Source organism: Monodon monoceros, unplaced genomic scaffold (genome assembly GCF_005190385.1).
Source record: "Monodon monoceros isolate NGI ecotype Baffin Bay Population unplaced genomic scaffold, NGI_Narwhal_1 Super_Scaffold_13, whole genome shotgun sequence".
Classification (NCBI taxonomy): Eukaryota; Metazoa; Chordata; class Mammalia; order Artiodactyla; family Monodontidae; genus Monodon; species Monodon monoceros.
The window spans coordinates 63,086,239-63,100,629 of NW_021703769.1; the positions used below are offsets into that span (position 1 = coordinate 63,086,239).

Consider the following 14,391-nt stretch of genomic DNA (forward strand, 5'->3'; position numbering starts at 1 on the left):
CAATTACGGACTCAGCTAAAAATAGGAGGTTCCATTTCTTTGGAAAAGGGGAAGAGTGGATACTGGGGGACGGCTAGAAGTCTGTGAAAGAGATGGTCAGGGAAGGCCTTTCTAAGGAAGAGACGATGAGAAGGAAGGCTGTCATGAAAGAACTTACTGGCAGGAGATGCAGATGTGCAAGCGACCTCAGTTGCCAGTAAGGGGGAAAACAGGTGGAGGCTAGATCACATAAGACTTCTGGGGCATGGTTAACAGTCTGGATTTTTATTCCACTTGCAATGAAAAGCCTTTGGAGGGTTTTGAGCCAAAAAGAGATGTTATTTATGGTTTCAGAAGATCACCCTGGCTGCTGTGTTAGGTCAGAAGTGGGAGAGGCAGAGAGATGGGTTAGCAGGCTGTTGGAGTAGAGAAAATGATGGCTTGAATTGACCTATACAGTGCACAAGGTGAGGAGTGATCCCATTTTTCATATAATGCCATGGAATATCAGAGTCAAAGTGCACAGGGCTACCTGAGGGATTGGATATGGGGTGTGATAGGAATAAGAAAAAATTAGAATGTTTTCCAGGATTTGACATATGGCATTGTCATTTATTGATATAGGAAAGGCTTGGGAGGAGGCAAATTTGGGTCAAGCGATCTGTTTTGACCAAGTCAGATCTAAGATACATATGAGATCTCCAACTAGAGATGCCAAGCCAAAAGCCGGAGGTGCAAATTTGAGAGTCATCAGCCTAAAGATGGTGCCTTAAGGGTAAGTGTGAATACAATGTTAGAGATAATTGGCTCAAACAAAAGGAAAGTTATATGTTTTTAAGCGCAATCAAACAAATTAAAAAACCTAGAATCATCCATCTTAAAGGCCCTCCCTACAAGCCCACTTCGGAATCACCAAGTATGCAACTCTTTGCTCTTGGTCTTCCAGTTAAACCTGGCTTAGCATGTTTAACTAGAAGCACCACTCACAATAAGCCAAAAGCCTTTAACTTTGTTAAAAAGAACCCCAAAGGGCTTCTTCTGTTGTATTTGCATCACATCAATGGGGTTTTCTGATTTTTTAAAAAACTGCAGTTGTGCAATATTTAGGCCACCCTATAGTTTATTATTCTTTTTAATTTTTAGATATTTATTTATTTGGCTGTGCTGGGTCTTAATTGCAGCACGCGGGATCTTCATTGCTGCTTGCGGGATCTTCGTTGAGGTGCGTGGGATCTTGTGGCATGAGGAATCTGGTTGCCTGACCAGGGATTGAACCTGGGCTCCCGGCGTTGGGAGCGCAGAATCTTAACCTCTGGACCACCAGGGAAGTCCCCATCCTATAGTTTAAATAGGCTTTTTTGGGTTTGCTTGGGGAAGTAACCAACTGATGCCATCTCTACAGGAAAACAAACTTGAAGGTATACATTTGGGAACACAACCAGCTGCTTCCAAGTTAAGAACTGCCATCACATGATTTCCATCAGACCCAATGCCTAACACCTAGGAGTTTATAATGTAACAATAAAAGTAGTAGCGCTAGATAGCATTATTTATTGAGCATCATCTATATGCCAAGTACGTTACAGACAGAACTCTAATCTTCACGCAGGCTTGATGGGGAGGTATTATTCTCCCCCATTTTACAGATGAAAATACCAAGCCTCAAAAAGATTGTGTGTCTGACTAAAGAACCAGATCTGCCTTTCCTTAGACTTTTCAAAAAGCCTAATTATTCACTGAGCCTTATTATTTATTGGAGTATCTCACTTAGCTTTCCCATTTGCTCACCTAAAAGTAGAAGCCCCATCTCATTCTTTTTCTTTTTCCAATCAACTATGGTTTCTGGCTTATAATGGTTAATCAAATATTTTTTGAAAGAATAAACTAGAGACAAAAATATGACTACACAAAAAACAACAAATTCATTAAAGGGGTAGAATTGGAATTCTTAAAGAGTGCTGAGATATCACTGAGGCTGGAGGACATTACTTAGCTAGCCCTGGTGGACTATGGCCTCAGGAGTGTTTGGTGTGGTTTCCAAATTCTGGGGGAAATTTTCTATTAGTTACCAATATTCAAAAACTGAGAAATTGCAAACAAAAAAGTCCAGATTTTCTTTTCTTGCTTCCTTTGAAATCTGGCAGCATTGGACCCACATTTTCACAGGTTAATAAGGAGAGAGGGGGGCTGCCCTTGCCCCATTTAGATTTCTACCTAGGCCCCTGGAGGTATCTGAATCTGCAAACGCAACTGTAAACTCCCTTACTGTAGAAGCAAGAAAACTGAGGTCCAGCACAGCAAAGTGACTTGCTGTGAAGGACACTTACCCCCAGCTGAAGGCTCTTTCTACACCCTGCTGCCCAGGATACACAGGCATCCTGAAAATTCATATTTGTCATGACAACACACAAACACACATATACAGAGATGAGGAAAAAAGCTGACTATGTGGATTGGGTTAATAAAAAAGATCTTATAGGTTAAAAAAATTGCAAGGCAATAAAATTTCTATTGCCTTTGGTCACAGCGTCGGCCTATTTTAATCTGGACCTCCTTCCACTTCTTTAATAGTAAGTTGTGGTTAATATTTATTCCAATTCTGAATCAGCCTTAGTTTCACTTTCTAAATCATTCAGTAGTGGTCTGGTAAGATGTTGAGAAATAATGAAATAAGAAATTGGAGGGTGGGGTGGAGAGAGAGAGAGAGAAAGAAACAGCTGGTTTATGGGGAGGCCTCCTGGGAGTTGCTATTGGACAGTGGTGATTAATAATATGGTGAACAGAATATGGCCAGAATACACCCAAATGGTAACTAAAGTGTTTCTTCCTCCCTTGCTCGCTCTGTAGGGCCCCCTTGAGGTGCTTTTTGAATTTATTTCCTTTCCCCCAGGTGCTCTCCCCTCCCCCATTGAAGGAGGGAGGGGGAGTGTCACCAGAGAACCAGAAAAACAAAATCAGCAACCTCTGGACCCGGTTCAGTAAATCATTGATCTATAAGTCAGAAAGTTTGAGACACGCACTTCAGACTGCGTTTTTTGTACCCCAGGCCCGTGCTTGTCACATTTTAATGTGCTTATGAGTCACTTGGGATCTTGTTAAAGTGCAGACTGATTCAGCAGGTCTGGGCTGGGGCCTGAGATCTGACAGTTCTAGCAAGCCCCCAGGTGATGCCAATGGATGCTGCAGGTCCGGAGACCACACTATTGAGCAGTGAGGCCCTAGATAGAGCAGTGGTTTTCAAACTCGCTTGCCCATTTTGAATTACCCTGGGGGATCTTTAAGAACTCCTGATGCCCAAGTCTCATTGCCAGATTCTGACTGAATTAGTGTGGGTGAAGCCTGGGCATTAGGATTTTCAAAGCTTCCCAAGAGAGTGTAGTACGAAGCACAGCTGGGGAAGCACTGCCCTAGACTAGAGCCGTAGTTCTCAAACTTTAGTGCACATCAGGGTCACCTGGAGGGTTTGTTAAGACATTCAGGTTGCTGGACCCCACCCTGAAGGGTTTCAGTTGGTCTGGGTGGGGACTGACCGAGAATCTGCTTTTCTAACAAAGCACTATCGATGCTGTTGGTCTGGGGATTACACTTTGAGAGCCACTGTTTGTGCGCTGAGAAGGAACACAGAGCTGTGTCACTAAGGGAAGACATCAATCTTCACTTAAGTAAGCACTTAAGGAAGCATAAATTACCAGTGCTTGGAAGTTGCATTGACTGTCCTTCTCTTGCCACCTGGAGAGGACTGTCCACCCATTACATCCAGCCTATGGCCCCTGCTTCATGGCACAAGACTTGCCAGCTCTCCAATCTGTCCAGTCTATGTGGATGACCCCTTTGCCGTAGTTCAGGCCAGTTGTAACCCTCTAGAGTAGAGGGCGGTGGCGTCATCCTCAGAGAGGTGATGCTGATGCGGGGGGCGAATGCTGCACCTGTGCAAGCTGCAGGTCGCCCACCAAGTCCAGACAGTGGTAGAACATCCACCTTTGCCTCAGGAAAAGCCCATGATCCCATTCCACAGAGATGGTTTAGCTAGCCTGGTTCTTATGTAAAGAGTGGAAGAGCTCAGTTATAACCACAGGGATGCTGAGATGTGGCGGAAGAAGAGAGAATTCTCCTATGGGGACCATAAGGGAGAATGTTCAACGTCCAGGACTGTCCCCGAAAACACTGAGCTCCTTACTCCAAAGAGTTGTTTTCCAAATTTAGTGTTTTCTCCAGCTTTTTAAATTAAAAAAGGAAGAAAGAAAGAAGCATGCTATAGATTTATAGCTAAGCTTCAAGATAGAGCAGAGGTAAGGCCCAGCAGCTCTTTTTAAATATTCACTTTTATCTTCCCCAAAGAAAATTCCTTTACTTACTTATCTATTTTCTTTCAGGGACATTTTCATAATCAGTAGTCTGAGTTAAATAGCACTTTTAAAAAAAATTAAGATATATTTGATATATAACATTATGTACATTTAAGGTGTACAACATATTGATTTGATACATTTAGGTATTGTGATATGATTGCTATTGTAGCAGTAATTAGCACATCACACAGTTATCATTTCCTTTTAGTGGATGGAACAATTAAGATCCAGTCTCTTAGCCAGTCTGGTGGTCATAACACAGTGTTGTTGTCTACATTCACTATACTATGCATTAGATCTCTAGGATTTATTTACTACTTATTGCAAGTTTGTTTAATCCTTAGAAGAAAATATCCCTAGGGATGTGGGAAGGAAAGTATCATTTATTAAGCATGCACTATGTCTCAGGGATTCCACAAACCTCTTTGTGTTCGTTAGCTCATGTACTATAGTAGAAAGCTCTGCTATCACTGGGATTATGATTGTCTGGAATTTTTGGAAAAAATTTTTTAAGCATTCTTTCTCACAGAGAAAATGATGTAGACATTAAAGAAGCACGTAGAGCTCTGAATGTATGTGGGCCATTATGCCACAGAAACTTTCTGGACCTTGTACGATGAGCATTAAAATTCCTTCTGAGAGCCAGTTATTTAATCACATCACAAACAAAGTTTTAGCAGTTGCTTTCAATGGTTTTTCCAAGTCTATGGGGTCTCCCAGAGTTAGTGGGTGGTATGGCTAATTTTTGCCTCCTGGCAGAAACTTTAAGTATTGTATTTTTTGTTGCTCTGTATAATAAATTATAATAAATTATACTGTGTCGACCATAAATTGTATAGCAAAATGAAGCCATGTATTAGGCAAGGGACCTATTTTTTTTCTCTAAAATACTATATCAAACATTGGCCTTGAAAATGACTATGTTCTTTCATTTAATAGATATGTTTTGGGAGCTACAACACACCAGGCACTGGGTTTACACTGAAGAACAAAATAGACATGATCCCTGTCCTCAGAGAGCTTCAGAGCTGGCACAAGAAAGAGATGTTACAAGTAAATATACACCCCAAGCTGTGTGTTGAGACTTGTCTCTTTGTTGTATGTATACATCCTCAAGTTGTATATAAGAGAAAAATAACGGGAAGATAATTTATATTGGAAGTCCAGGGAAAATGACTTTAGCTTGACTCTAAAGGATGAGGAAAAAGGAGCTAGGCAAGGAGGTGGTGAGGGGAATAATATTTCAGCTAGAAGTAAAAGGTCCTTGAGGTGGGAAAGAACTTAGAGACTTCTGGGAAATGAAAGAAGAGTGATATAGAAAAGAGGATGTATTAGGGTCCTCCAGAGAAAGAGAATAATATATATATATATATATATATATATATATATGAAGAGAGAGAGAGATAGAAAGAGAGATTTATTATAAGGAATTGGCTCATGCAATTATGGAGGCTGAAAAGTCCCACAATCTGCTGGAAGCCCATGAAAGCTGGTGGCGTGGTTCCAGTCCATCCTGAAGGCCTGAGAACCAGCAGAGTCAATGGTGTAAGTCCCAGGTGAAGGGCAGGAGAAGATTGATGCCTCAGATTAAGCAGCCAGGTAGGGATCAAGAATTTTCCCTTCTTCCGGGACTTCCTTGGTGGTCCAGTGGGTAAGACTCCACGCTCCCAATGCAGGTGGCCCAGGTTCGATCCCTGGTCAAGGAACTAGATCTCACATGCCACAACTAAGAGTCTTCATGCTGTAACTAAAAGACCCTACATGCCGCAACTAAAGATCCTGCATGCTGCAATGAAGATCGAAGATCACACATGCTGCAACTAAGACCTGGTGCAGCCTAATAGATAAATATTTAAAAAAAATAAAGGATTGTTTAGAAACAAAAGGAATTCTCCCTTCTTCCATCTTTTGTTCTATTCAAGCCCTCAACTGATTAGATGAGGCCCACCCACACTGGGGAGGGCAATCTGCTTTGCTCAGTCTACCCATTCAAATGCTAATCTCTCCCAGAAACACCCTCACAGATACTGCCAAAATAATGTCTAACTAGGTATCTGGGCATCTTGTGGCCCAGTCAACACTTAAAATGAACCATCACAGAGGATGATGGCAAGAAGAGGCAAGAAAGGTGGGCAGGGATGTGTGGTTTATATTGTGTCAACTTGACTCAGCTGGAAATGTTTCCTAGACTCCTCTTCCCTTTAAGACTTGGCAGAAAGAGGCAAGTGCAAGTGCAGCAATCACCATCACTGAAAGTCACTATGGTCGGATGCAGTGGCTGATAAGATGCAGAGATGCCCAGAGGTTCCATCTGAGCTTGCTCTCCTCTGCTCTGCCTCCTGCTCTGTCCCAGCAGGTGTTTGGTGGTGGCACTGACAGAGGCACAACTTGCCGGAGGGCCTTCCCTTGGCTGTCCTACTTTGGTGACTGAATGTGCTTGGCTTCCCAGAGGGACTGGCTAGTGCCTCCTTTGATCCTGCATTTTCCCTCCTGGACTGTCCCCTCCCCGCTCCTCCTATAGCTCTGTAAGGTCTAATCCCTAGGATGAATCTCCTATCCCATGACCCATTGTGTTTCTGTGTTGAACCCTGACTGATACAGTGGACCAGACCACCTGGGCCAAGGTGAAGAACAAAGGAAGCTATCAAAGGCCTCTGAGACAGGCAGTGGCCTACATCTGCGAGTGGGGCTCCTGTGACTGTAGCCAGGGTTCAAGGCCCCTGGGCTTCTAAACAGAGCAGGGCACTGTGCAGAAAAAATTGCCATCAGACTATTTCCCAAGTCAGCCCCACGCCTGGTGCCCTGTGTCCTCCTGCTTCACTGGCCGGGGGTCACTATCACTTGACCCCTCAGTCCTGACAAGAAGAGCTGGTGTTTGTATCTAACAAGTAGAAGGATTAATGTGCAAGGGAAAAGAACTCCAGTCCTTTATGGCAGTGATGTTTATATGCAGCAGCTTTGGGGCAACCACAGGAGTAGGTTAAATGGGGTGACTTTTCACCAAGAGCAGCTGTAAATCTGCCTTCCTCCAGGATGGATGTACAGGGCTCTGGGGAGGAGAACGTGTAATTGGCTGAAGGAGGCATTAGTGGCTACATTTCAGAATCAGCTGGGGTGCTTTAAAAATATCCAGTTGCCCCACTGCAGACCATTTAAATCCAATTTCTGGGGGTGAGGCCCAGACATCTTGGTGGTGGTTTTATTTTTAGTCCAAAGTGATTCCCAAGAGTAGCCAGTGTGGAGAATCCAATCACAGTGAAGAGGTTGCAATAAAGGGGACCTGTGGGCCATATCTTTATTTATTTGTTTGTTTGTTTGTTTATTTATTTTGGCTGCACTGGGTCTTAGTTGTGACACACGGGACCTTTAGTTGTGGCCTGCAGGATCTTTTTTTTTTTTTTAGTTGCAGCATGCGGGCTCTTAGTTGTGGCATGTGGACTTCTTAGTTGCAACATGTGGACCCTTAGTTGTGGCATGAATGTGGGATCTAGTGCCCTGACCAGGGACTGAACTGGGCTGCCTGCATTGGGAGTGTGGAGTCTTACCCACTGGACCACCAGAGGTCTTACCCACTGGACCACCAAGTCCTGTGGGCCATATCTGATTGACGACACTATTTTCTTTCAGAAATTTGAATTTACTGCTAATACTGAAACAGGGAGATTGCAAACACAAACTTAAATTTCCAGCTTCTTTCCTTTGAAAACCCGGAAGCAATAGCAATACTGGGCCACAGTCCCCTCTAACCCCTAATGTCTTGCCCAGCCTTTTTCACTCACTTTATTATCTCCCTGTCCACTGCAGACATTGGATTTGGGGACCTTGCAGGGATTAAGAGCAGGTGTCAGTGAACTATAGCTCTTGGGCCCAATCTGGCTCGCTGCCTGTATTTGTATGGCCTGTAAGCTAAGAATGGTTTTTACATTTTGAAACTGGCGGGGGAAAAGTGAAAGAAGAATATTTCATGACACATGAAAAATTAAATAAAATTCAAATTTCAGTGCCATATTGGAACATGGATCATGGCCATGCTTATTTGCTTATGTGCTGTATGTGGCTACGTTTGTGCCACAACAGCAGACTGTGTGGTCACAAAGCCTCAGATATTTACTACCTGTCACTTGTTACAAGTTTGTTGATTAAGAGAATAAGATTTAGAATCAAAGAAAGCTAAGTTTGAACCCTGTATCTATTATTAGCTATCAGGGAGAATTTGGGCAAATTCTATCACCTCTCTGTAAAATGCAGAGAAGAAATCTTATCCTGCAGGGGACTGTGATGATGTCTACTAGGTGACTATGTTCAGCCTCCAGCCTAGTGCTGAGAAAGCGCACGATACATTGTACCCAACAGAAAAGGGAGACTGAAAATCACCCTCTTTGAGATTGATAGTGTTTTTCAATGAATAACAGAAAAAGAGCCAGGGGTCCTTAACTATAAAAAAAAAAGTTCATTGCTCTTCTCCTAAAGAGGTTACATTACTATGTCATTAAAATCACTTTGCGGCAATTCAAGTGGAGTTATTGTTCTACATTAGATATCTTTTAAGTGTAAAAACTGCAATATTTATCAAATACAAAATCACCTTTTTACTTGACACTATTATTGGCTTTGTTATCGTATAAAAGCCTTGGAAATAATTACCCATTTAGCATTAATAATAATTTAGTTTGATTAGAAAGTGAACTGTCCATACAGAGTGAAAACTGTCTTTTCTAGGATATCACTTTATGTTTTACACTGGAAGTTTATTAATTATCTAGAAGCTGATATTGTCAATTTCCCCCCAAAATGAATTTTCCTCTGTTTGATCAAAGTTGGCCAAATAAAAGACTTGGCTGTACGTATTTATAATCTAATTAAATCATCAGAACTGATCATACACTTAAAATACACATAACTTAACATTTACCATTTTAACCATTTTAAAGTGTACCGTTGTGTGGCATTAAGTACCATTCACAATGTTGTACCGCCATAACCACTATCTGGTTCCAGAACTTTTCCATCATCCCCAAAAGAAACCTGGTACCCACTAAGCATTCATTTCCAATTCTCCCCCTCACCCCATTGCCTAGCAACCAATAATTGGCTTTTTCTCTCCATGAATTTGCCTATTCTGGATATTTCATTCAAGTGACATCATATAGTATGTGGCCTTGTGTACCTGGCTTCTTTCACTTAGCATAGTGTTTTCAAGGTTCATCTGTGTTGTACTGTAGCATGTATCAGTACTTCATTTTTTTTTGTGGCTAAATAATATTTCATTGTATGGATATCCCATGTTTTGTTTATTCATTCATCCACCGATAGACATTTGGGTTTTAGGGCTAGTGTGATCAGTGCGGTGATGAACATTCATGCACATGAAAATCTGTCAGGAGTTCTAGTATCAAGACGCTTTCAGACAGTGCTAAGTGTCTGAAAAAAAATGAGCTGGATGGACAGTAAAAGGACTGAGACCTGGATGAAAAGGGTCTTGATAATGCATTTGCTTGCTTGCATAATACCTGTCTTACCTCCTTGAATGCAAGGGCCATGAGGGCCAGGACTGTAGGTATGTTCACTGCTGTACCTTGAGAGATTGAATATACAAACAGACAATGCCCAGACCACGTATAAAAATAGAACTCTGACTCACAATCTGCAGCACCCAGCCCAGGAAACCAACCCATTATCACAAGTAACCAGCCTAGGAAGCCGGCCTGCTCTCTCTACGTCCGACTTGGAGGACCACCATCCTCAGCAGCCAGCCCAGAAGCCAAATAATAACCCCTGTACCATCAGCCCCAAATGACCAGGGCTTGATTCAAAACTGACAGCTTCCCTAATTTTTGTCCCCGCTTCTAACTGGAGGGACCAACCAGAGAAAGCCAAACGTTCACGCTTAACCAATCACACAGGATGCCCTGCTTCTAGCTAGCCTACCTCCAGCTTCCCTGTGCCAACAGCCTCCAATCGGACACACCTGGCTCCTTCTCTCATCTCCCTTTCTTTATCTATAAAGCTTTCCCACTCCTCTGCCTGCCTCTGAGTCTCTGCCAAAAGGCAAATGATGAGGGCTGACTCCCTTGCTCTAGCAAGCTCTGAATACACAGCTTGAGTATGTTCTCCTTTGGATGGTCTTTGTCTATTTCCACAACCTCCATCTCCTGGACAGGGCCTGGCACACAGAGGGGGCCTGGTCAGTAACTGCTGATGGTGTAAACACACATTGCTGAGGAAGGGCCTGTGTGGTCCTATCACAGTCCCCTGCCTGGATACTCAAGCCCACAGCACACTCTCTGGTCTTATCCCAGCCCCACTCTCTCTTTAGAACTCCAGACCTGCTGACATGCCATCTCTGCCTGGACATCCACAGACCCCTGGGACTCAATGTGTCCCACATCTACTGGCCACCTCCCCCCCTTCCTTCTACAGCTCTTCACCTGGTTTTATCGCCCAGAGTCCCCCTAGTGCCCAGCCTGGAATGTGGGAGTCAGCCTACCTCCTTCTCATTCTCCCCAACCAATAATCTGTCAGTAAGTTCTGTTGGTTCTACTCCAGAATGCCTGGTGAATCCACCCCTTCTTCTGGCTCCATTCCTGGGACAGGCCCTCGTTGCAGCAACAGCCCAGAACTGGTCTAGCTGCCTTCAGTCTGGTCTCCTCCAAAACAGCCAGGGGACACTCCCCTAAACAACCCATTTCTGACCAGGAGATGCCCCTGCAGAGTGACCTTCCAGCCACCCTCAGATTAGAGTCTAAACCTAAGAGAAGGGAATTCCCTGGCTATCCAGGGGTTAAGACTCTGTGCTCCCAGTGCAGGGGGCACAGGGTTCCATCCCTGGTTGGGGAACTAAGATCCCGCTCACCACATCACGCGGCCAAAATAAATAAATAATAAACCTACGAGAAGAGTTTTTCTGGAGCCTCCCAGACCTGGTCCCTGCCCACCTTCCCAGCTTTAAATCTGGTCCAGCCTATACTCTAACCATGAACACACCAGGCAACGGCACTCTTTGCTCTCCCTCCCTTCCCTCGCTTAACTTGGCAGGTAGCTCCTCTTCTTCAAGCCTCAGTGAGTCACTGCCTGGGTGGGGAAGCCTCGTCCTGACTGCCATGATCCCCTCCTCTTACCGGATCAATTATTCTGGGCTCCTTATACTAGGGTGAGATTTGCTGGTCAGTTCCCCATCCCCCACCCCATTGTGTAAATTCCTTGAGGGCAGAAATTTTAGTTTTTAACCTTTGTCATCTCAGAACCAAATACAACGCCTGACACTTGGCAGATATCAAAATGTCAATACATGTTGAGCAAATAAATGTTTGCGCAAGAAAAGAACCGTATCGGGGCTGGATTACCCAATGGACCTTAGGGCTGGTAGTGAAAGAGGGGAACCACCCCCAAATTATTTGGAAAGATTTTGATATGTGATAGTTGAATAAAAGCAATAAGGCCATCATTCTGAGAAAATAGAGGAAATGAGGATTTTGTTGGACTTCCTTACGTTCCTCTTGCTGTCTAGGTTTTTTATTTCCTATTTTATTTTATATTTATTTATTTTTTTAGAAGAATTTAGAAGAATTTTTTTAAAACATTTTTTATTTCTTTAATGTTGTATCTATTTTATTTATTTATTTTTGGCTGTGTTGGGTCTCTGCTGCTGCGCGGGCTTTCTCTAGTTGCAGTGAGCGGGGGCCACTCTTCGTTTTGGTGTGCGGGCCTCTCATTGCGGTGGCTTCTCTTGTTGCAGAGCATGGGCTCTAGGCACGTGGGCTTCAGTAGTTGTGGCACGCAGGCTCAGTAGTTGAGGCACACGGACTTAGTTGCTCTGTGGTATGTGGGATCTTCCCGGACCAGGGCTTGAACCAGTGTCCCCTGCATTGGCAGGCGGATTCTTAACCACGGGACCACCAGGGAAGCCTATATTTCCTCTTCTATTTATTTATTTTTTGTCATTTCATTTTCTTCCAGTTTTATTGAGATGTAATTGACATACAGTACTGTACAAGTTTAAGGTGTACAGCATAATGATTCGACTAATGTACATCATGAAGTGATTATCACAGTAAGCTTAGTGAACATCCATCATCTCATATAGATACAAAAGTAAAGAAATAGAAAAAAAGTATCTTTTCCTTGTGGTGAGAACTCGGGATTTACTCTCTTAACTTTCAAACATAACACACAGCAATGTTCATTACATTTATCATGCTGTACATTACACCCCTAGTGCTCCTTTATCTTACAACCATCTAGAGTTTTTATTATTATTATGTTCTCAATTGTATTTGTAATACTTGACACATGAAACTTGCTTTTGAATAAATTTTAGGAATACTGAGGATATGAACAATTATATAACTCGTTATTAGCTTTTTAAAAATTTTTATTTATTTATTTTTGACTGCGATGGGTCTTCGCTGCTGTGCGCGGGCTTTCTCTCGTTGTGGCGAGCGGGGGCTACTCTTCTTTGCAGCGTGTGGGCTTCTCATTAAGGTGGCTTCTCTTGTGGAGCACAGACTCTAGGGTCGCGTGCTTCAGTAGTTGTGGTTCGTGGGCTCTAAAGCGCAGGCTCAGTAGTTGTGGCGCACGGGCTTAGTTGCTCTGCGGCATGTGGGATCTTCCCCAACCAGGGCTTGAACCCGTGTCCCCTGCATTGGCAGGCGGATTCTTAACCACTGCACTACCAGGGAAGCCCTCATTATTAACTTTTAAAAAATTAGGATCTGCAGGAAAGATTTCTTTCATAGTTCTTCCCTTCCTTCCAAATACAATCTTAACCTCTATTGAGCAGATGTATGTTTTTAAATTTTGTCTCCCTCTTTGCCTAGCTTCCATGAAGGTCTGCACTGAATTTGTGGCCCATATTTTATAATTATGCAATACTTTTCTGACTACTAACTTCTCAGATTATTATTTAACCTTCATTTTTCTTTTTTATTACTTTACTTTTCAAGCTTAACTGTACCATGGTTGTTGCTGCTTTTTCAGTTAACAAACTATTTTTTATAGCAGTTTTACAGAAACAGTAGGTTTATAGAAAAATTGAGCAGAAAGCACAGAGAGTTTCCATATATTCTCTCTTCCTTAAGTTTCCCCTGTTATTAAAAACTGGCATTGGGTGCTCGCTTCAGCAGCACATATACTAAAATTGGAACGATACAGAGAAGATTAGCATGGCCCTTGTGCAAGGATGACACACCAATTCGTGAAACGTTCTATATTTTTAAGAGAAATGAGTTTCAAGCATTTTTGTTGGAAGCATTTTTGCTGAAGACATTAAAACTGACTCTGGGCCTTACACAACTAAATTAGCTGGAGAAGATAGAATGATCTTTTCGTATTTTTATTCGTTGTTAAGTATTAACCAGCAAGCAAATTTTAAGACCAGAAATTATTGACCCCATAATTCTACCCTTTTAATAAAATTTAATTCAATAAAAATTTTAATTTTTTCAAAAAAGAAACTGGCATTGGTGTAATACATTTGATACAGCTGATGACCCCATATCGGTACGTTATTATTAACTAAAGTTCATAACTCATTTTAGGGTTCACTCTTTGAGGTGTACAGTTCTATCGGTTTTGACAAATGTATAACATCATGTATCCAACATTTCAGTATCACACAGAAGAGTTTCACTGCCTTAAAAATCCCTGGTGCTTTCCGCTGACCCCCATCCCCACCTCCACACTTTGCTGTCTTTGCTGTTAGTTTTGTTTCCATTTTGAATTACATAAGAAAAAGGACAGAGAGGAATCACAATCATTTTATCTTATCATCTTATTATGGAAACTTTCAAACATCCCTAAAGGTGCAATGAATGATCACCAGTATACCTTCCACCTGGATTCAACAATCATTAACATTTTGTCTATTTTATTCTCTATTGTTTATTTATTTTCCTTTATTTTACATATTTTTCCGAAACATTTGCAAGTAAGTTGCAGACACTGTGGACAGTTGATCTCTAAATACTTCAGCATACATCTGTAAGAATAAAGACATTCACCTATACAATGTCAATGCCATTATCATAGCCAAAGAAATTAACTGTAATTCTATACTGTCGTCTAA

At 42.3% G+C, this 14,391-nt stretch overlaps 1 non-coding gene across 1 annotated transcript; it reads left to right on the forward strand.

Moving 5' to 3' along the window:
- The first annotated feature begins 13,434 nt into the window (after nucleotides 1-13,434).
- Nucleotides 13,435-13,541, forward strand: LOC114895103. The gene has a single exon (XR_003793413.1). It is a non-coding gene; the product is annotated as a U6 spliceosomal RNA (small nuclear RNA).
- The last annotated feature ends 850 nt before the right edge of the window (nucleotides 13,542-14,391 follow it).